Here is a 21,014-nt window from a genome sequence, read left to right as displayed (position 1 = left end):
CAAGGAATATAAAGTGGGGACGCCCGCATCCTTGTTCTCCAGGCTTCGAGTCCCAGAACAGTAGCTTGTGCGCCAGTAAGTCGTCATGTCATCTTATGTGGCCTGCAAGCTTCATCCTCCTCTCTTGGATTTTGGTGGTAGCTCTGGGTAGGTTTTCATAGGCTATTTTGTTGTTGATCTTGTCAAACCAGCTGATGTTGTGCGCCATTCATAGCATGTTTGTATAACAGCCATCAATGTGCTTAGCGAGTGCTTTAAGTATGGTCCATGTTTCCAACCCATACAGGGGAATGGATTCTACTGTGGTGTGGAAAAGTCTTATCTTTAACTCTCTTCTCATTGATGACTTCCGTATCTTTTTCATCTGATGGCATGCCTGCCAGGTCTTGTCTTTCTGAAATTCAAAGTCATGTTCAGAACTGTTAATCCAGGATCCAAGGCAGACAAAGTCCTGTACTCTCGCCAGCTCTTGATCACTCCATACACTAAAGAGTTTGTAGATCATATGGGTGGGTATTGACTCCAATATACTTGGTCTTTGACTTGTTGAGGTGCAGCCTGATGGAGTTTGCTGCCTCTTCTAGACTAAACAACAGAGTTTCTGCCTCCTGCACTGTGTCCGTCAATAGAGCCAGATTGTCAGCGAAGTCCACATCTGTGACCTTTTCAGCAGGGTACCAAGAACTGTGTTGAGGTTGAAGGGTGAATCCAATGTCCTTTCCATCCACCGCTTGTATCATAATGTAGTCTATGGCTATTATGAACAAGAGCAAGGGTCTCCCAAGAATGGAGGATGCTTCTGTTAATCTGTTATCGGTTATGACTTTTGCAATTGTGTTCTTATACAGTGGTGCTTGAAAGTTTGCGAACCCTTTAGAATTTTCTATATTTCTGCATAAATATGACCTAAAACATCATCAGATTTTCACACAAGTCCTAAAAGTAGATAACGAGAACCAGTTAAACAAATGAGACAAAAATATTATACTTGGTAATTTATTTATTGAGGAAAATTATCCAATATTACATATATGTGAGTGGCAAAAGTACGTGAACCTCTAGGATTAGCAGTTAATTTGAAGGTGAAATTAGCGTCAGGTGTTTTCAATCAGTGGGATGACAATCAGGTGTGAGTGGGCACCCTGTTTTATTTAAAGAACAGGGATCTATCAAAGTCTGATCTTCATAACACATGTTTGTGGAAGTGTATCATGGCACGAACAAAGGAGATTTCTGAGGACCTCAGAAAAACGTTGTTAATGCTCATCAGGCTGGAAAAGGTTACAAAACCATCTCTAAAGAGTTTGGACTCCACCAATCCACAGTCAGACAGATTGTGTACAAATGGAAGAAATTCAAGACCATTGTTACCCTCCCCAGGAGTGGTCGACCAACAAAGATCACTCCAAGAGCAAGGCATGTAATAGTCGGCGAGGTCACAAAGGACCCCAGGGTAACTTCTAAGCAACTGAAGGCCTCTCTCACATTGGCTAATGTTAATGTTTATGAGTCCACCATCAGGAGAACACTGAACAACAATGGTGTGCATGGCAGGGTTGCAAGGAGAAAGCCACTGCTCAAAAGAACATTGCTGCTCATCTGCAGTTTGCTAAAGATCATGTGCACAAGCCAGAAGGCTATTGGAAAAATGTTTTGTGGACAGATGAGACCAAAATAGAACTTTTTGGTTGAAATGAGAAGCGTTATGTTTGGAGAAAGGAAAACACTGCATTCCAGCATAAGAACCTTATCCCATCTGTGAAACATGGTGGTGGTGGTAGTAGTATCATGGTTTGGGCCTGTTTTGTTGCACCTGGGCCAGGACGGCTTGCCATCATTGTTCCATCAATGAATTCTGAATTATACCAGCAAATTCTAAAGGAAAATGTCAGGATATCTGTCCATGAACTGAATCTCAAGAGAAGGTGGGTCATGCAGCAAGACAACAACCCTAAGCGCACAAGTCGTTCTACCAAAGAATGGTTAAAGAAGAATAAAGTTAATGCTTTGGAATGGCCAAGTCAAAGTCCTGACCTTAATCCAATTGAAATGTTGTGGAAGGACCTGAAGCGAGCAGTTCATGTGAGGAAACCCACCAACATCCCAGAGTTGAAGCTGTTCTGTACGGAGGAATGGGCTAAAATTCCTCCAAGCCGGTGTGCAGGACTGATCAACAGTTACTGGAAACATTTAGTTGCAGTTATTGCTGCACAAGGAGGTCACATCAGATACTGAAAGAAAAGGTTCACATACTTTTGCCACTCACAGATATGTAATATTAGATCAATTTTCCTCAATAAATAAATGACCAAGTATAATATTTTTGTCTCATTTGTTTAACTGGGTTGTCTTTATCTACCTTTAGGACTTGTGTGAAAATCTGATGATGTTTTAGGTCATATTTATGCAGAAATATAGAAAATTCTAAAGGGTTCACAAACTTTCAAGCACCACTGTACATTCCCTCAATCAAGCCCACTAATATTAGATGTTTTTGACCCTTACATGAAAGTTGTGATGGAAAAGCATTCAGATAACAACAGTGTAGTACTAACTAATGCTAATAAAAACAGGACAAAATAATTCTCTTTTTTTTTTCTGTCTCAACCATACACAAGCACCATTAAATATGGCCATTGTTTTGGTGCATTCATGCTAATATTTGGAATTTTGCCATGTGAAGAGATTTCACATTACATCAGTAACATTCTCAGTCAGGGTGCAAGCACTCAAGACAATTAGGACAACTGAGGAGCTGTGGGATGCATTAAATAAGAAAAATGCATTTGATATAAAAATGTATCCATCAACTCATTCTTGAATTGTTTGCATTTGTGAGCCAGAAATGCATACTGTATATTAAAACACTTTACAGCTGGGTACACTTTATGGATTGGGACAGTGCTTGTATTCAGAGCGATGAGGAATGATAGAAGACCAACATGTCCTAACCTCTCAGTTTAATGCTTTGGAGAATGTCAGAACAATAAATCACATTGACATAACAATGGTTTGCTCTTCTGAAATTTTAGACTTCCAATCAAGACCACTCAAAACAAGACCACGGGATTATCATTGCTCGTATATTCTTTGAGTCAATTCTTTTGGGTTAACATTGGGTACTGATATCCAAAGGGTGTGATGGTCACGGACAAAATTTAAGCAAATTTGTGATATTGACCATGTTAACGCCTTTGTACAGAAGGTCAGATTTTCCTCATGCTTAATCTCTTCTATTGAAGCACATGGTGACAAAACCGTAACATAGAGCTGGTCTCCCCTTTCTATTATAATAACCTCTACTCTTCTGGAAAGGCTCTGGTGGTACTAATATTCTGATGTGTTTAGGGTTCACATGTGGTAGTGTATCTTCTGAGTTACCCTAGTGAGTGTGGAAAAGCAGGTTATCCTTCTCCCATAGCTCCCTCTGAGTAATGTTAAAAAATATATATTGAGATTCAATTCAAAACGGTCCACTGTCATCTTTGTGAAAGCTGTCCTCACACTGAACTCTCATCAGGTCTTTGGTGAACAATCTGAGACAGTCAACTCTGCATGACCTGCTGTTACTGTACTGAAGCCTCAAGGAGTGCTGCATTACTGGGTTGAAAGCTGAGTGCTTCCAAATATTGAACATATACACAAAATCCATTAAGATAGCCAGTAGAAACCCTGGAAGTATAGTAATTATCTTATGTAAGGATGTTGGAAAATGCATGTATGGTTTAACTTGATTAATTGTGTCATTGCAGTGCTCTGGGCGCTGAGCAAGGCAATGCACTCCAATTTCTTTCAGACAGATCTGTTGGACAAATAAGCCAATGTCTCATTTTAAGATGTTTTCATCTTTTCTGTTTGCTGGCACTACTGTTTTCTCCTTGTAACACTTAAATTCACATTTCCGTTACAGAAATTACAACAGAAATTAAAATGAACAAAAGTTTTATAAATAATTTGAGGGTTTTTTGTATATAGAAGTATAATGCACTGCAATATTTACAGTAACACCTAATTCAATTATTTTTCTTTATTTTTATTAATTAAAAGACACGGGCGGCACAGTGGTGTAGTGGTTAGCGCTGTCGCCTCACAGCAAGAAGGTCCGGGTTCGAGCCCCATGGCCGGCGAGGGCCTTTCTGTGCGGAGTTTGCATGTTCTCCCCGTGTCCGCATGGGTTTCCTCCGGGTGCTCCGTTTTCCCCCACAGTCCAAAGACATGCAGGTTAGGTTAACTGGTGACTCTGAATTGACCGTAGGTGTGAATGTGAGTGTGAATGGTTGTCTGTATCTATGTGTCAGCCCTGTGATGACCTGGCGACTTGTCCAGGGTGTACCCCGCCTTTCGCCCGTAGCCAGCTGGGATAGGCTCCAGCTTGCCTGCGACCCTGTAGAACAGGATAAAGCGGCTAGAGATAATGAGATGAGATGAATTAAAAGACACTTCATGTCTTAAAGTAATGATGGATGTCATTTCTCTTTACTTAATTGAGTGGTTCTTACATAATCTGTCTGTGAAGGTTCTCAGTCACCCAGGTCATAGTAAACCATAGGTGCTAAAGAAGGCAACTGGACTTGCTTGAAATTCTTGAAGACATTCACCTCTCATCTGAACGTCTTCTTCAGTTCTGTCTGTCTAGTGAGGAGTTCCAGGTATTTCTCCTCTAGTGCAGGGATTCTCAACCTTTTCTGCTTTAAGGCTCACCTATTCATAGTTGTACCGAGTCGGGGCTCATTAAAAAAGATCCCCAAATATTTTGGCTCATGTATTCTATTAGAATCTAATAATCTACTGTAAAGTGTATTGATGGGCTGCAGCATCACTCCCTGTTACAGATGGGAATTTAAATAAATGCAATAAAAACAAATTCTTAGATTGTAGGTATTGTATTTAAAACTGTATGGATGTGCCAGAAGCAAAACCATGCATACAGGGCATTCTCAGTCAAAAGGGATTAATGATCTAAAAGTGGAGTCTGGTCCATTAACACGAGAACTTATTGCCATGTTTGTGTACAGAAAACAACCAAGTTATTAAAACCAAGAAGTAAGTACACTCAAAAGAAGTGGATATAGAAACCACTCAATGGGATTAGATCCTTACACGCTAACAAAGAAAGATTTTTCCTATGAAAGAAAAATTTACTAGCTAAATTTGACATGAATAGAATACATTTTGAGCCTATTGTAGCCGTAACTAAATACAAAGACAATAGTTATGCATACTATTAATTAACTTAATGTGAAGATAATTAACAGATAATCAACAGATTTTAAGGGTTTGGGTTTTTTTAAAGATTGTGGCTATTTTTAGTCTTTTGTATTTGTAATTATTTGTATCTGTGACCCCACTAGCTCTGCTGTTCAACTTATTGTGTTTAAATAAAGTTATTCATCTATTCATTATGAGTTGGAAAATTATCCATCTGTTGAGTTCCCCAACATCTCAAACTACCTGGTGCTGCAGACATCGTTCTACACAGACAAACAGATGGAAACCTGGAAGAGCATAGAGGCGTACAACTTTTTATATGTGGCTGGGTTAAAAATCTGGGGATCAGGACACTACAAGATAAATCTTGCATCATTTTTGCCCAGGTAAATAGGAGTTTCTGGGCTTTTTGCCGCATCTTTGTGATGGCTGCCAGGACGCTACAAGTTTTTGTATCTGGTGTAAACAAATGACAGCCGCTCAATTCCCAGTCCTTCCTGTTCTTCTCTTCCAGCAGGCATCACAGATCCATAGAATTTACCCACAACATATTTCTCTCTCTCTCTCTCTCTCTCTCTCTCTCTGTACGCATGTGCGCTCTGTGTGTGTGTGTGTGTGTGTGTGTGTGTGTGTGTGTGTGTATACGCACGTGCGCTCTGTATGCGTGCATGCATGAGCGCGCACGCGAGGGTTAAATGGAGAGAAGGAATGTGACAAAATATAGGCTCATTCAGTTTGATTTATCCACAAATGAATTTATTCCACTTGAAAAGTGTTTGGCAAACCAGCTACTGGATTTGGGGCACTACAATATCCTGAACTATTTAGTATTTGGCTTCAAACTTGAAAAAAATTCACGGCCCAATAGATGGCGCTTTGAGCCCAACCCAGTGGTTGAGAAACACTGCTCTAGTGGATCAAAAGCAACCCTAAGGAGAGTCATTGAGTCATCCTGTAGGTGGCGGTCACTGGGCGCCGGGTGTGAATTGTGTTAGCAGCCTTGGGAGTCATTAGGGTGATCTGTGGATCGTTGGCTCTCTCTGCCATCATGTGAGTCATTGAAGTCAGCTGAGTTTTGGTGTGGATGTGTATTCAGTTTTCTGGGACGTGTTCCAAGAACTGCATTGTAGGTGGCTGATAAGTGGTGTCTCATGCCCCTTTTCCACCAAAGCAGTTCCAGGGCTGGTTCGGGGCCAGTGCTTAGTTTGGAACCAGGTTTTCTGTTTCCACTGACAAAGAACTGGCTCTGGGGCCAGAAAAGCCAGTTCCAGGCTAGCACCAACTCTCTGCTGGGCCAGAGGAAAGAACCGCTTACGTCAGCGGGGGGGGCAGAGTTGTTAAGACCAACAACAATAACAAGACCGTGAAAGATCGCCATTTTTAAGCGACGAGAAGCAGCAGCTGTACAAACACGAAGTCATCCATTATTATTGTTGTTGTTGTTGTTGCTGCTGCTTCTTCCGTGTTGTTTTTGCTTTGATATTCACGCCAAGGTTTATGTAAACGTAGCGCCGTAACTGACGTATACAGCGACGTAATGAAGTATACAGTGACGTAATGACGTGGCTCCGCTTAGCACCGCGAGCTATGGAAAAGCAAACTGGTTCTCAGCTGGCTTGCAAGTTGAACGAGTTGTGAACCAGCACCAGCACTGGCTCCGAACCAGCCCTGGAACTGATTTGGTGGAAAAGGGGTATCAGATCGCCTTCTCTGTTCAGTGATGGTTGTTCCAGATTGACAAAGATGGCTTCTTTTGTGGAAAACAAGGCTTTGACCATTTTTTCAGGAGTCACTCCCAGCCACTGGTTCAGGTATGTGGATGACACCTGGGTTAAAATCAAAACCCATGAGGTGGAAGCTTTCACAGAGCACATCAATGCAGTGGATATCAACATCAAGTTCACTCTGGAGGATGTTAGTGGAAACAACCTAGCCTTTTTGGACTGCGGTGTGCACATCAAACAAGACAGAAGCCTTAACATTGAGGTCTACTGGAAACCCACACACCCAGACCAGTACCTACTGTTTGACTCTCACCACCCATTGGAACACAAATTGGGGGTCATTAGGATCTTACATCACAGGGCTCAGAACATTCCTACAATGGTAGAGGGAAAAGAGAAGGAGCAAAAACACATCAAGGAATCACTTCAGTAGTGCAGGTATCCCAACTGGGCTTTCGTCAAGACCAGAAAAAGGAACATAATGGACAGAGAAGAAAACAGCAACAAACACAAGAACATTGTCATTCCCTACATTTCTGGACAATCTGAGGAACTCTTTAGGATCTTCTACAAACAAAACATTCCTGTACTTTTCAGACCCAGTAACATTCTGAGGCAGAAATTGGTCCACCCTAAGGACAGAATACCTAGACACAAACAGGACAATGTACAGTAGTGTATGCAATTCAGTGCAGTGAGGAGTGCAGGGACCTGTACATAGGGGACACAAAACAACCACTTCACAGGCGCATGGCCCAACACAGGAGACCCAGTTCCTCAGGCCAGGACTCTGCAGTCTATCTTCATCTCAATAACAAAGGACACTTGTTTCAAGACTGCAATGTACACATTTTAGCCAGAGAAGACTGGTGGTTTGAAAGAGGAGTAAAAGAAGCCATCTTCATCAACCTGGAACGACCATCATTGAACAGAGGAGGTGGCCTGAGACACCACTTATCAGCCACCTACAATGCAGTCCTTGGCACACTTCCCAGAAAACTGAATACACATCGACACCAAAACTCAGCTGACTTCAATGACTCACATGATGGTAGAGAGAGCCAATGACCCACAGATCACCCTGCTACTAATACCGTTCACACCTGGCTCCCAGTGACCTACACCTACAGGATAACTCAACTACCCAGTTGACCTCAACGGCTCTCCTTAGGGTTGCTTTTGATCCACTAGAGGATAAATACTTGGAACTCCCCACTAGTCAGACAAAACTGAAGAAGCCTTTTGGATGAGAGGTGAAACGTCTTCAAGAATTTCAAGCAAGTCCAGTTCTTACATAATACAGATTACTACAGTTGTGGAGCAGAGCTGTCAACTGACCACTACCTGGTGGCGAGCTGGATCAGATGGCGGGGGAGGAGGCCAGACAGACCGGGCAGGCCCAAACAAGTAGTGAGCGTGCACTGGGAACATCTGGTGGAGGCTCCCGTCCATCGGATCTTCAACTGTCACATCCAGCAGAGCTTCAACTGCATACCGGGGGAGGATGGGGACATTGAGTCCAAGTGGACCATGTTTCGCACCTTCATTGCTGAGGTGGCTGTGCAGAGCTGTGGCTGCAAGGTTGTCGGTGCCTGTCGTGGCGGTAATCCCCGAACCTGCTGGTGGACATCTGTGGTGAGGGGAGCCATCAAGCTGAAGAAGGACTCCTATCGGGCTTGGTTAGCCTGTGGGTCTCCAAAGGCAGCTGACAGATACCAACAGGCCAAGTGGAATGCAGCTCTGGCAGTCACTGAAATAAAAACTCGGGTGTGGGAGGAGCTTGGTGAGGCCATGGAAAGTGACTTTTGGTCAGCCTTGAAGAGATTCTGGCAAACCGTCCGGCGGCTCAGGAAAGGAAAACAGTGGTCTGTCCCTACTGTTTACAGCGAGGATGGAGTACTGTTGACCTCAACTGGGGACATCATCCAATGGTGGAAGGAATACTTTGAGAATCTCCTCAATCCCACCTTCATGTTGTCCAAGGAGGACACAGAGTCTGAGGGTGCTTGGGAGGACTCACCTATCACAGGGGCTGAGGTTGCTGAGGTGGTTAAAAAGCTCCTCGGTGGCCAGGCTCTGGGGGTGGATGAAATTCGTCCTGGGTTCCTGAAGGCACTGGATGTTGTTGGGCTGTCTTGGCTGACATGCCTCTTCAACATTGCGTGGAGGTCAGGGACAGTGCCTCTGGATTGGCAGACTGGGGTAGTGGTCCCCCTTTTTAAAAAGGGGGACCGGAGAGTGTATTCCAACTATATGGGGATCACACTTATCAGCCTCCCTGGGAAAGCCTATGCTGGGGTGCTGGAGAGGAGATTCCGGTTGATAGTTGAACCTCAGATTCAGGAGGAACAATGTGGTTTTCGTCCTGGTCTTGGAACACTGGACCAGCTCTTTACCCTTGCAAGGGTACTGGAGGGTGCATGGGAGTTTGCCCAATCAGTCAACATGTGTTTTGTGGACATGGAGAAGGCTTACGACCGTGTCCCTCATGGTGCCCTGTGGGGGGTGCTTCAGGAGTATGGGGTTCAGGGCCCACTACTGCAGGCCATTCGGTCCCTGTATGACTGGAGCAGGAGTTTGGTTTGCATTGCCGGCAGTAAGTCAGACTCATTCCCGGCGCATGTTGGACTCCACCAGGGCTGTCCTTTGTCACTAGTTCTGTTCATAACTTTTATGGACAGAATTTCTAGGCGCAGCCAAGAGGCAGAGGGTGTCTGGTTTGGTGGCATCAGGATCACGTCTCTGCTTTTTGTGGATGATGTGGTCCTGTTGGCGTCATCAATCTGTGACTTACAGCATGCCCTGGGACGGTTTGCAGCTGAGTGCAAAGCGGCTGGGATGAGGATCAGCACCTCCAAGTCCGGGGCCATGGTGCTCAGCCGGAAACAGGTGGAGTGCCTACTTCAGGTCGGGGGGAGTTGCTACCTAAAGTGGAGGAGTTTAAGTATCTCAGGGTTTTGTTCACGAGTGAGGGTAAGGGGGAGCAGGAGTTGGACAGAAGGATCGGGGCAGCATCAGCAGCGATGCGGACGCTAAACCGGTCTGTTGTGGTAAAGAGACAGCTGAGCCAAAAGGCAAAGCTCTCAATTTACTGGTCTATCTATGTTCCCACTCTCATCTATGGTCACGAGGGTAGTGACTGAAAGAATGAGATCGCGGATACAAGGGGTAGAAATGAGTTTTCTCTGCAGGGTGGCTGGGCTATCCCTTAGAGACAGGGTGAGAAGCTTGGTCATTCCGGAGAGACTCAGAGTAGAATCGCTGCTCTTTCACATTGAAAGGAGTCAGTTGAGGTGGTTTGGGCACCTTGTTAGGATGCCCCCTGGATGCCTCCCAAGGGAGGTTTTCTGGGCATGCCCCACCAGGAGGAGACCCTGGGGCAGAACCAGGACACGCTGGAGAGATTACATCTCTCAGCTGGCCTGGGAGCACTTTGGTATTCCCCCAGAAGAGCTGGTGGAGGTGGCCGGGGAAAGGGAAGTCTGGGCTGCTCTGCTTAGGCTGCTACCCCCGCGACCTGGATCCGGATAAGCGGTAGAAGATGGATGGATACAGTTGTGGAATAGGGCTATTTCCTGTATTTTTATTATTTACTATTTACTGTTTGATCTCAAATGCATTAAAAAGGCAAGAAATTTCACTAACTTTTGACGAGGCACACCTGTTAATTGAAAAGCATTCCAGGTGACTACCTCATGAAGCTGGTTAAGATAATGCCAATAGTGTGTAAAGTGTTGTCTAGGTAAACAGTGGCTAATTTGAAGAATCTAAAATATGCAACATTTTTTAAACACTTTTTTTGTTTACCGCATAATTCCATATACGTTCCATATGTTATTTCATAGTTTTGATGTCTTCAGTATTATTCTACAATGTAGAAAAGAGTCAAAACACAGCAAAACCTATGAATGAGTAAGTGAGTGCAAACCACTGACTGGTACTGTAGAAGTATAATGCAGTACTGTCATGGGAGTGGGTGATAGATGTCTATCAGTGCAGAAATAATTTTTTGAAAGCAAGCTAGCAAACAGTTAGAAAATATCAGGCAAAGAGAATAACCAGAAACAGGCAGAGTTCAGGCAATTGGCAAACAGTATATACTAGACAAGGCAAGACCTGGTCAGAAAAACAGAAAACAAAGTCAAAACCAGAGTAGAAAACCAGTAACCAAAAGGCTTTGTAACATCAGACACAAGGAACAGAGTATAAATTTCACAAGATCTGTGTGTGAGGAGAGTCCTTATATACATGAGCTGTGATTGCGCTCTGATCAGGAACAGGTGCATGGCAATTCATCCTAATGAGCATGAGCATGGTGCTGCACATGAGCTGCAGTCCAAGGTGTGCTGCTGCATGCTCCAAGCACAAACATGCGCAGACGTGACAAGTACAGTACTTGTGAACTTAGTGTTTTTTTCTATATAATATAGTTCACAAATCCATCCATCCATCAATTATCCATAACCACTGATCCTGTGCAGGGTTGCAGGCAAGCTGGAGCCTATCCCAGCTGACTATGGGCGAGAGGTGGGGTACACCCTGGACAAGTCGCCAGGTCATCGCAGGGCTGACACAGAGACAAACAACCATTCACACTCACATTCACACCTACGGTCAATTTAGAGCCACCAATTAGCCTAACTTGCATGTCTTTGGACTGCGGGGGAAACCAGAGCACCTGGAGGAAACCCACGCAGACACGGGGAGAACATGCAAACTCCACACAGAAAGGCCCCTGTTGGCCACTGGGCTCAAACCTAGGACCTTCTTGCTGTGAGGTGACAGTGCTAACCACGACACCACTGTGCCGCCTTAGTTCACAAATATACAGTTAATTATTTTCAATGATTAATTCATTGATTATTTGTAGTCATGCTTTCTCTAATGTTCCTTTTAATTTGGGCTTTCTCCACATCATTTGTTAGAAGTTCTCTCTTGGTGAACACTCTTACCTTTTGCCATTCTCTGCATATGGTTCAGGGCCACATGTGGCCTTCCATTTTGAGATACTAGTTGAATGCCACAACTTGGCTTGGATCCTGTAATTCTGCACTGTCTCACTAGTTACAAGGGTCACTGCTTTCGTTATAAACCATTTGCAAAGGTTTCTGTCTCTACTGCCATATCTATCGTTGGTCCTGACAAGTGGTCCTCAAAACAGCATCAGTTGAATTCTTGTACACATGTTGACATTGTCTTGCTTAAATTTAAGAGTTTAAGTTCTGTGTTCTGAGCAAGATTACTCAGCTTTCACATTTGTTTTTGTTCAAAACTTCAATATCTGGAGGCCATGGCTTTCTTGTGCAAGCACTGCTGCTACTGAAAACTGACCTTGCTCTGGCACATCTGTTACAACAGCATCTGTTTCCATTATAACCTTTGCAGTCCCACTTTGATTTACAAGGTTCTTTGCTGCTGACTTTTTCATAACAGCAGCTCCAACATTCAACAGCCATTCATGGACAGAAAAAACAAAGTCAAAAGCCTTCAGCCATAACCTTACAACCACTGTTTCAGCAATAATTTGTCTTTCAAATGTCATAAGTGTAAACGCTGAGTATCGATTAACCTTGTTGTAATTTATGCTTTAGTGCTACATAAACCATGCCAGGAAACAGCCAAAGGACTGTTTCAGTGAATAAAACACAGCATGTCTTCTCAGTCAAGAAGTGCTTAATAGGCATAGGAGAGCATAATGATCTTCGATATCCATCCATCCATCCATCCATCCATCCATCCATCCATCCATCCATCCATCCATCCATCCATTATCTGTAACCGCTTATCCTGTGCAGGGTTGCGGGCAAGCTGGAGCCCATCCCACCTGACTATGGGTGAGAGGTGGGGTACACCCCAGGGATCGAAACGGGTGGTCACCCACTCACCAATGCGAGTTGGAAAGGGTACGGGCGACTAGTGACAACATGTATTCGACTGAGTGGGCGACTGGGTCGCCACGCTATATATATATCAAACTACTCACTGCCTCGATGGTTTCTTTCAACGATTCTCGCCCATTTTAAGCAGAACTTGGTCTATTTTACCGTTTTTTACGATAATTTCAATAGATTTTGTGAGACATTTGTCAAGTTGGCATAGATGCGGGTGCTGCCATATTGTTTACATGCGCAGTATACACCGCTACATGCAGCATGGCTGCGCGAAGTTTCGTTTCTTCCCGTTCATTTTTGTTGCTGCCCGTGAAGACAAATGTAACTTGAACCACTATTGGTCAGATAGATTAGACCCCCGCGAAGGTTAAAAGTCCTTGGCTTGACATTTCTGACAGCTATCAAAACAAACGGATATCGCTCAACAAGTATGTGGCCCTGAGATGACTGAGGAAGAAGTTTATAGACAGTTGAAATTGATCACTCATGTATAATATGGTTGTATTATATGAATAAATATATAAAATCGGCTTGAAATTTGTAATTATAAATACGGACCAGTGCTCCCAAATTCCTGTTTCGATCCCTGACACCCTGGACAAGTCGCCAGGTCATCACAGGGCTGACACATAGAGACAAACAACCATTCATACTCACATTCACACCTACGGTCAATTTAGAGCCACCAGTTAATCTAACCTGCATGTCTTTGGACTGTGGGGGAAACCGGAGCACCCGGAGGGAACCCACACAGACACAGGGAGAACATGCAAACTCCACACAGAAAGGCCCCCTCAGCCACTGGGCTCGAACGCAGAACCTTCTTGCTGTGAGGCGACAGTGCTAACCATTACACCACCGTGCTGCCCCCTTCGACATTCAGTTTTAATTATATTTTAATTTCATAATGAGAAATATTCCTGTGTGAAAATGCTGCTTAGACCAGCCTGGAGTTGGTTGAACTGTTAGTCAAACCTGGTGAACTTATTTTCAGACATTCTTGGGGTTTTTTTTCTTCAGAATTTTACAAAAAAGACAATGAAAATAAGACACATTTTCAGGACTGCCTGACCTCACAGCACTGTCGCCTCACAGCAATCAGGTTCTGGGTTTGAAACTCAAGGCCTACTGAGGCCTTTCTCTGGGGTGTGTGCATGTTCTTCTCATGCTTGTGTGGGCTTCACGTCTTAGTTGGAGTGCATATACGTTCCTGAGACCCGGCTTCCATGTACAAATGTGTCAATCACCTCACCAACCACACCCTTTTAATTATTTATGCATTTATCATTAAAAAAATGGGGGAGATATCAGGGTCTACTGAACCTGTAAAAATGACAGTACACCAATGCTGAAAATTATTTGTGGCATTGTAAGTTAAAGCTAGGGTAGGTAATTTTTTTAGAAGCATTTTTGTTATATTTCATGAAATTTTCTTTTTCATCCTGACAGCAATGAATAAATCAAATGCTGTGACAATAAAAATAAAAAAAATCTGTCATCTGTGGCAGTCTTACAGCTGCCTTACAGTCTTACAAAAATCCCACCTCCTTCCTCCAGAGCCACTCCTCGATAACATACAGTGGTGCTTGAAAGTTTATGAACCCTTTAGAATTTTCTATATTTCTGCATAAATATGACCTAAAACATCATCAGATTTTCACACAAGTCCTAAAAGTAGATAAAGAGAACCCAGTCAAACAAATGAGACAAAAATATTATACTTGGTCATTTATTTATTGAGGAAAATGATCCAATATTACATATCTCCCCTCCTAGAACTGCCACCTTATTGTGGTGGAGGGGTTTGTGTGCTTGAATGATCCTAGGAGCTATGTTGTCCGGGGCATTATGCCCCTGTTAGGGTTTCCCAAGGCAGACAGGTCCTAGGTGACAGGCCAGACCAAGAGCAGTTCACCAAAAAACCCCTATGGAGAAAAAATCCAGGACCGTGACGTCGCCCGGTAGGACGCAGCCGGGGCCCCACCCTGGAGCCAGGCCCGGGGTTGGGGCTCGTATGCGAGCGCTTGGTGGTCGGGCCTTTGCCCATGGGGCCCGGCCGGGCTCAGCCCGAAGAGGCGACGTGGGCCCGACCTCCTGTGGGTTCACCACCCACAGAGGTAGCAGTAGGGGTTTGGTGCAGTGTGGATTGGGTGGCAGTCGAAGGCAGGGGCCTCGACGACCTGACCCCCGGACACAGCGGCTGGCTGTTGGGACATGGAATGTCACTTCGCTGGGGGGGAAGGAGCCTGAGCTTGTGCGGGAGGTTGAGAGGTACCGGCTAGAGATAGTCGGGCTCACCTCCACGCACAGCTTGGGCTCTGGAACCCAGCTCCTCGAGAGGGGCTGGACTTTCCACTTCTCTGGAGTCGCCCATGGTGAGCGGCGGCGGGCTGGTGTGGGCTTCCTTATAGCTCCCCAGCTCAGCCGCCATGTGTTGGAGTTTACCCCAGTGAACGAGAGGGTCGCCTCTCTGCGCCTTCGGATTGGGGAGAGGGCTCTTGCTGTTGTTTGTGCCTACGGGCCAAATAGCAGTATAGAGTATCCGGCCTTCTTGGAGTCCCTGGGAGAGGTACTGAGGGGTGCTCAGACTGGGGACTCCATTGTGCTACTGGGGGACTTCAATGCTCACGTGGGCGATGACAGTGACACCTGGAGGGGTGTGGTTGGGAGGAACGGCCTCCCCGATCTGAACCCGAGTGGTGTTTTGTTATTGGACTTCTGTGCTAGTCACAGTTTGTCCATAACGAACACCATGTTCGAGCATAGGGGTGTCCATAAGTGCACGTGGCACCAGGACACCTTAGGTCGGAGGTCGATGATCGACTTTGTAGTCGTGTCATCTGATCTCCGACCCTATGTCTTGGACACTCGGGTGAAGAGAGGGGCTGAGTTGTCAACTGATCACCACCTGGTGGTGAGTTGGATCCGCTGGCGGAGGAGGAAGCTGGACAGACCTGGCAGGCCCAAACGTATGGTGAGGGTCTGCTGGGAACGTCTGGCCGAGCACTCTGTTGGGGAGGTCTTTAACTCCCACCTCCGGGAGAGCTTTTCCCAGCTTCCGAGGGAGGCGGGGGACATTGAGTCTGAGTGGACCATGTTCTCTACCTCCATTGTGGACGCAGCTGTTCGGAGCTGTGGCCGCAAGGTCTCCGGTGCCTGTCGTGGCGGCAATCCCCGAACCCGGTGGTGGACACCGGAAGTAAGGGATGCCGTCAAGCTGAAGAAGGAGTCCTATCGGGCCATGTTGACCTCCGGGACTCCTGAGGCAGCCGACGGGTATCGGCAGGCCAGGCGTGCTGCAGCTCGGGCAGTTGCGGAGGCAAAAACTCGGAACTGGGAGGAGTTCGGGGAGGCCATGGAGAAGGACTATCGGTCGGCCTCGAAGAAATTCTGGCAAACCGTCCGGCGCCTCAGGAGGGGGAAGCAGTACTCTGCCAACACTGTTTACAGTGCGGGTGGGGAGCTGTTGACCTCGACTGGGGACATTGTCGGGCGGTGGAAGGAATACTTTGAGGATCTCCTCAATCCCACCGTCATGTCTTCCACTGAGGAGACGGAGGCTGATGACTCAGAGGTGGACTCGTCCATTACCCAAGCCGAAGTCACTGAGGTGGTTTGCAAGCTCCTCGGTGGCAAGGCACCGGGGGTGGATGAGATCCGCCCTGAGTATCTCAAGTCTCTGGATGTTGTGGGGCTGTCTTGGTTGACACGCCTCTGCAACATCGCGTGGCGGTCGGGGACAGTGCCTCTGGAGTGGCAGACTGGGGTGGTGGTCCCTCTTTTTAAGAAAGGGGACCGGAGAGTGTGCTCCAATTATAGGGGAATCACACTTCTCAGCCTCCCAGGGAAAGTTTACTCCAGGGTACTGGAGAGGAGAATTCGACCGATAGTCGAACCTCGGATCCAGGAGGAACAATGCGGTTTTCGTCCTGGTCGCGGAACACTGGACCAGCTCTATACCCTTCATAGGGTGCTCGAGGGTTCATGGGAGTTTGCCCAACCAGTCCACATGTGCTTTGTGGATCTGGAGAAGGCATTCGACCGTGTCCCCCGTGGTATTCTGTGGGGGGTGCTTCGGGAGTATGGGGTTCGGGGCTCTTTGCTAAGGGCTGTCCGGTCCCTGTACGAACGGAGCAGGAGTCTGGTTCGCATTGCCGGCAGTAAGTCAGACCTGTTCCCAGTGCATGTTGGACTCCGTCAGGGCTGCCCTTTGTCACCGGTTCTGTTCATAATTTTTATGGACAGAATTTCTAGGCGCAGCCAGGGGCCGGAAGGAATCCTGTTTGGGAACCACAGGATTTCATCTCTGCTTTTTGCGGATGATGTTGTCCTGTTGGCTTCTTCAAACCAGGACCTTCAGCATGCACTGGGGCGGTTTGCAGTCGAGTGTGAAGCGGCTGGGATGAGAATCAGCACCTCCAAGTCCGAGGCCATGGTTCTCGACCGGAAAAGGGTGGCTTGCCCTCTCCAGGTTGGTGGAGAAGTCCTGCCTCAAGTGGAGGAGTTTAAGTATCTCGGGATCTTGTTCACGAGTGAGGGAAGGATGGAGCGTGAGATCGACAGGCGGATCGGTGCAGCCTCCGCAGTGATGCGGTCGCTTTACCGGTCCGTCGTGGTGAAGAAGGAGCTGAGCCAAAAGGCGAAGCTCTCAATTTACCGGTCGATCTACGTTCCGACTCTCACCTATGGTCATGAGCTTTGGGTAATGACAGAAAGAACAAGATCGCGGATACAAGCGGCTGAAATGAGTTTCCTTCGCAGGGTGGCTGGGCGCTCCCTTAGAGATAGGGTGAGAAGCACAGTCACTCGGGAGGAGCTCGGAGTAGAGCCGCTGCTCCTCCACATCGAGAGGAACCAGCTGAGGTGGCTCGGGCATCTTTTTCGGATGCCTCCTGGACGCCTCCCTGGGGAGGTGTTCCAGGCATGTCCCCCCGGGAGGAGGCCCCGGGGAAGACCCAGGACACGCTGGAGGGACTATGTCTCTCGGCTGGCCTGGGAACGCCTCGGTGTTCTTCCCGAGGAGCTGGCCGAGGTGTCTGGGGAAAGGGAAGTTTGGGCTTCCATGCTTAGACTTCTGCCTCCGCGACCCGGTCCTGGATAAGCGGAAGAAGACGAGACGAGACGAGATTACATATCTGTGAGTAGCTAAAATATGTGAACCTCTAGGATTAGCAGTTAATTTGAAGGTGAAATTAGAGTCAGGTGTTTTCGATCAATGGGATGACAATCAGGTGTGAGTGGGCACCCTGTTTTATTTAAAGAACAGGGATCCATCAAAGTCTGATCTTCACAACACATATTTGTGGAAGTGTATCATGGCATGAACAAAGGAGATTTCTGAGGATCTCAGAAAAACGTTGTTGATGTTCATCAAGCTGGTAAAGGTTACGAAACCATCTCTAAAGAGTTTGGACTCCACCAATCCACAGTCAGACAGACTGTGTACAAATGGAGGAAATTCAAGACCATTGTTACCCTCCCAAGGGCAGCACGGTGGTGTAGTGGTTAGCACTGGCGCCTCACAGCAAGAAGGTCCTGGGTTTGAGCCCAGCGATGGGCAAGGGCCTTTCTGTGTGGAGTTTGCATGTTCTCCCCGTGTCTGCATGGGTTTCCTCCGGGTGCTCCTTTTCCCCCCCACAGTCCAAAGGCATGCAGGTTAGGCTAATTGGTGGCTCTAAATTGACCGTAGGTGTGAATGTGAGCGTGAATGGTTGACTGTGTCTATGTGTTAGCCCTGCGATGATCTGGCGACTTGTCCAGAGTGTACCCCGCCTCTCACCCATAGTCAGCTGGGATAGGCTCCAGCTTGCCTGTGACCCTGTAGGGCAGGATAAGCGGCTACCGATAATGGATAGATGGAAGGATGGATGTTACCCTCCCCAGGAGTGGTCAACCAACAAAGATCACTCCAAGAGCAAGGCATGTAATAGTCGGCGAGGTCACAAAGGACCCCAGGGTAACGTCTAAGCCAGGGGTGTCAAACCTGATCCATAAAGGGCCTTGTGGCTGCAGGTTTTCATTCCAGCCATGCAGCAGCACACCTGACTTGGCTCATTCAATCAACTGAACTGTCTTCACACAGTCAAATACTTGCAGCCACACCCACCCTTGATTAAAGGGTGGGTGTGTCAGTTGATTGAATAAGCCAAATCAGGGTGCTGCTGCATGGCTGGAATGAAAACCTGCAGCCACACTGCCCTTTATGGATCAGGTTTGACACCCCTGGTCTAAGCAATTGAAGGCCTCTCTCACATTGGCTAATGTTAATGTTCATGAGTCCACCATCAGGAGAACACTGAACAACAATGGTGCGCATGGCAGGGTTGCAAGGAGAAAGCCACTGCTCTCCAAAAAGACTATTGCTGCTTGTCTGCAGTTTGCTAAAGATCACGTGGACAAGCCAGAAGGCTATTGGAAAAATGTTTTGTGGATGGATGAGACCAAAATAGAACTTTTTGGTTGAAATGAGAAGCGTTATGTTTGGAGAAAGGAAAACACTGCATTCCAGCATAAGAACCGTATCCCATCTGTGAAACATGGTGATGGTAGTATCATGGTTTGGGCCTGTTTTGCTGCATCTGGGCCAGGACGGCTTGCCATCATTGATGGAACAATGAATTCTGAATTATACCAACGAATTCTGAAGGAAAATGTCAGGACATCTGTCCATGAACTGAATCTCAAGAGAAGGTGGGTCATGCAGCAAAACAACAACCCCAAGCACACAAGTTGTTCTACCAAAGAATGGTTAAAGAAGAATAAAGTTAATGTTTTGGAATGGCCAAGTCAAAGTTCTGACCTTAATCCAATCGAAATGTTGTGGAAGGACCTGAAGCGAGCAGTTCATATGAGAAAACCCACCAACATCCCAGAGTTGAAGCTGTTCTGTACGGAGGAACGGGCTAAAATTCCTCCAAGCCAGTGTGCAGGACTGATCAACGCTTACCGGAAACGTTTAGCTGCAGTTATTGCTGCACAAGGGGGTCACACCAGATACTGAAAGCAAAGGTTCACATCCTTTTGCCACTCACAGATATGTAATATTGGATCATTTTCCTAAATAAATAAATGACCAAGTATAATATTTTTGTCTCATTTGTTTAACTGGGTTCTCTTTATCTACTTTTAGGACTTGTGTGAAAATCTGATGATGTTTTAGGTCATATTTATGCAGAAATATAGAAAATTCTAAAGGGTTCACAAACTTTCAAGCACCACTGTATGTTATCGAGGCGTGGCTCTGGAGGAAGGAGGTGGGATTTTTGTCAGTTGGATACTTTCAAAATATAGCTTACTCCTGCTGGTTTCTCCAAAATTACCAACCCTGGCTTTAAAATGAAAGATCTCTCATTCACTAACATGAGAATCGACGGGGATAAAAATAAATAAATAAATAAATAAAATAAAAATAAAAATTTTGCCAGCCACAAGAGGGCGTCAGAAACATTTTGACCGCAGTTTTGACTGTCCAATCAGACGAATTTAAGAATGTTAATGGAGAAGAACAGAGAAGGCCAGAGAAAGCTACATTGTGTGTTTGTAGACCTGGAGAAGGCATAGATAGAGTGCCGAGAGATGAGTGATGGTATTGTATGAGAAAGAGTGGAGTGAATGAGAAGTATATTAGAGTGGTGCAAGACATGTATGAGAACAGTGAAACAGCAGTGAGGTGTGCAGTTGGAACGACTGAATGGTTCAAGGTGAAGGTGGGACTCCATCAAGGATCTGCTTTGAGTCCTTTTTTGTTTGCCATAGTGATGGATAGCTTGACGGACGAAGTGAGGCAAGAGTCACCATGGAACATGATGTTTGCAGATGATGTTGTGGTATGTGGTGAAAGTAGAAAAGAGGTTAAGTTGGGCTTGGAGAGATGGAGGTATGCATTGGAACGAAGAGGAATGAAGGTGAGCAGTAGCAAAACAGAATACATGTGCATCAATGAGAATGGGGATGAGAGTGTAATGAAGATGCAAGGAGTAGACATAAAGAAAGTTAGTGAATTCAAGTACCTGGGGTCAACTGTGCAGGAAAATGGGGGCTGCGATAGTGAGGTGAGAGAGAGAGAGAGAGAGAGAGAGAGAGAGTGTGCAGGCAGGGTGGAGCAGTTGGAGAAGAATTTCGGGAGTCATTTGTGATAGGAAAGTCCCAGCAAAAGTGAAAGGTAAGATGTATAAGACAGCAGAGAGAGCAG

The sequence above is a fragment of the Neoarius graeffei genome, chromosome 13 (genome assembly GCF_027579695.1).
Source record: "Neoarius graeffei isolate fNeoGra1 chromosome 13, fNeoGra1.pri, whole genome shotgun sequence".
Taxonomy (NCBI): domain Eukaryota; kingdom Metazoa; phylum Chordata; class Actinopteri; order Siluriformes; family Ariidae; genus Neoarius; species Neoarius graeffei.
Note: the sequence above shows the minus strand (reverse complement) of the source record.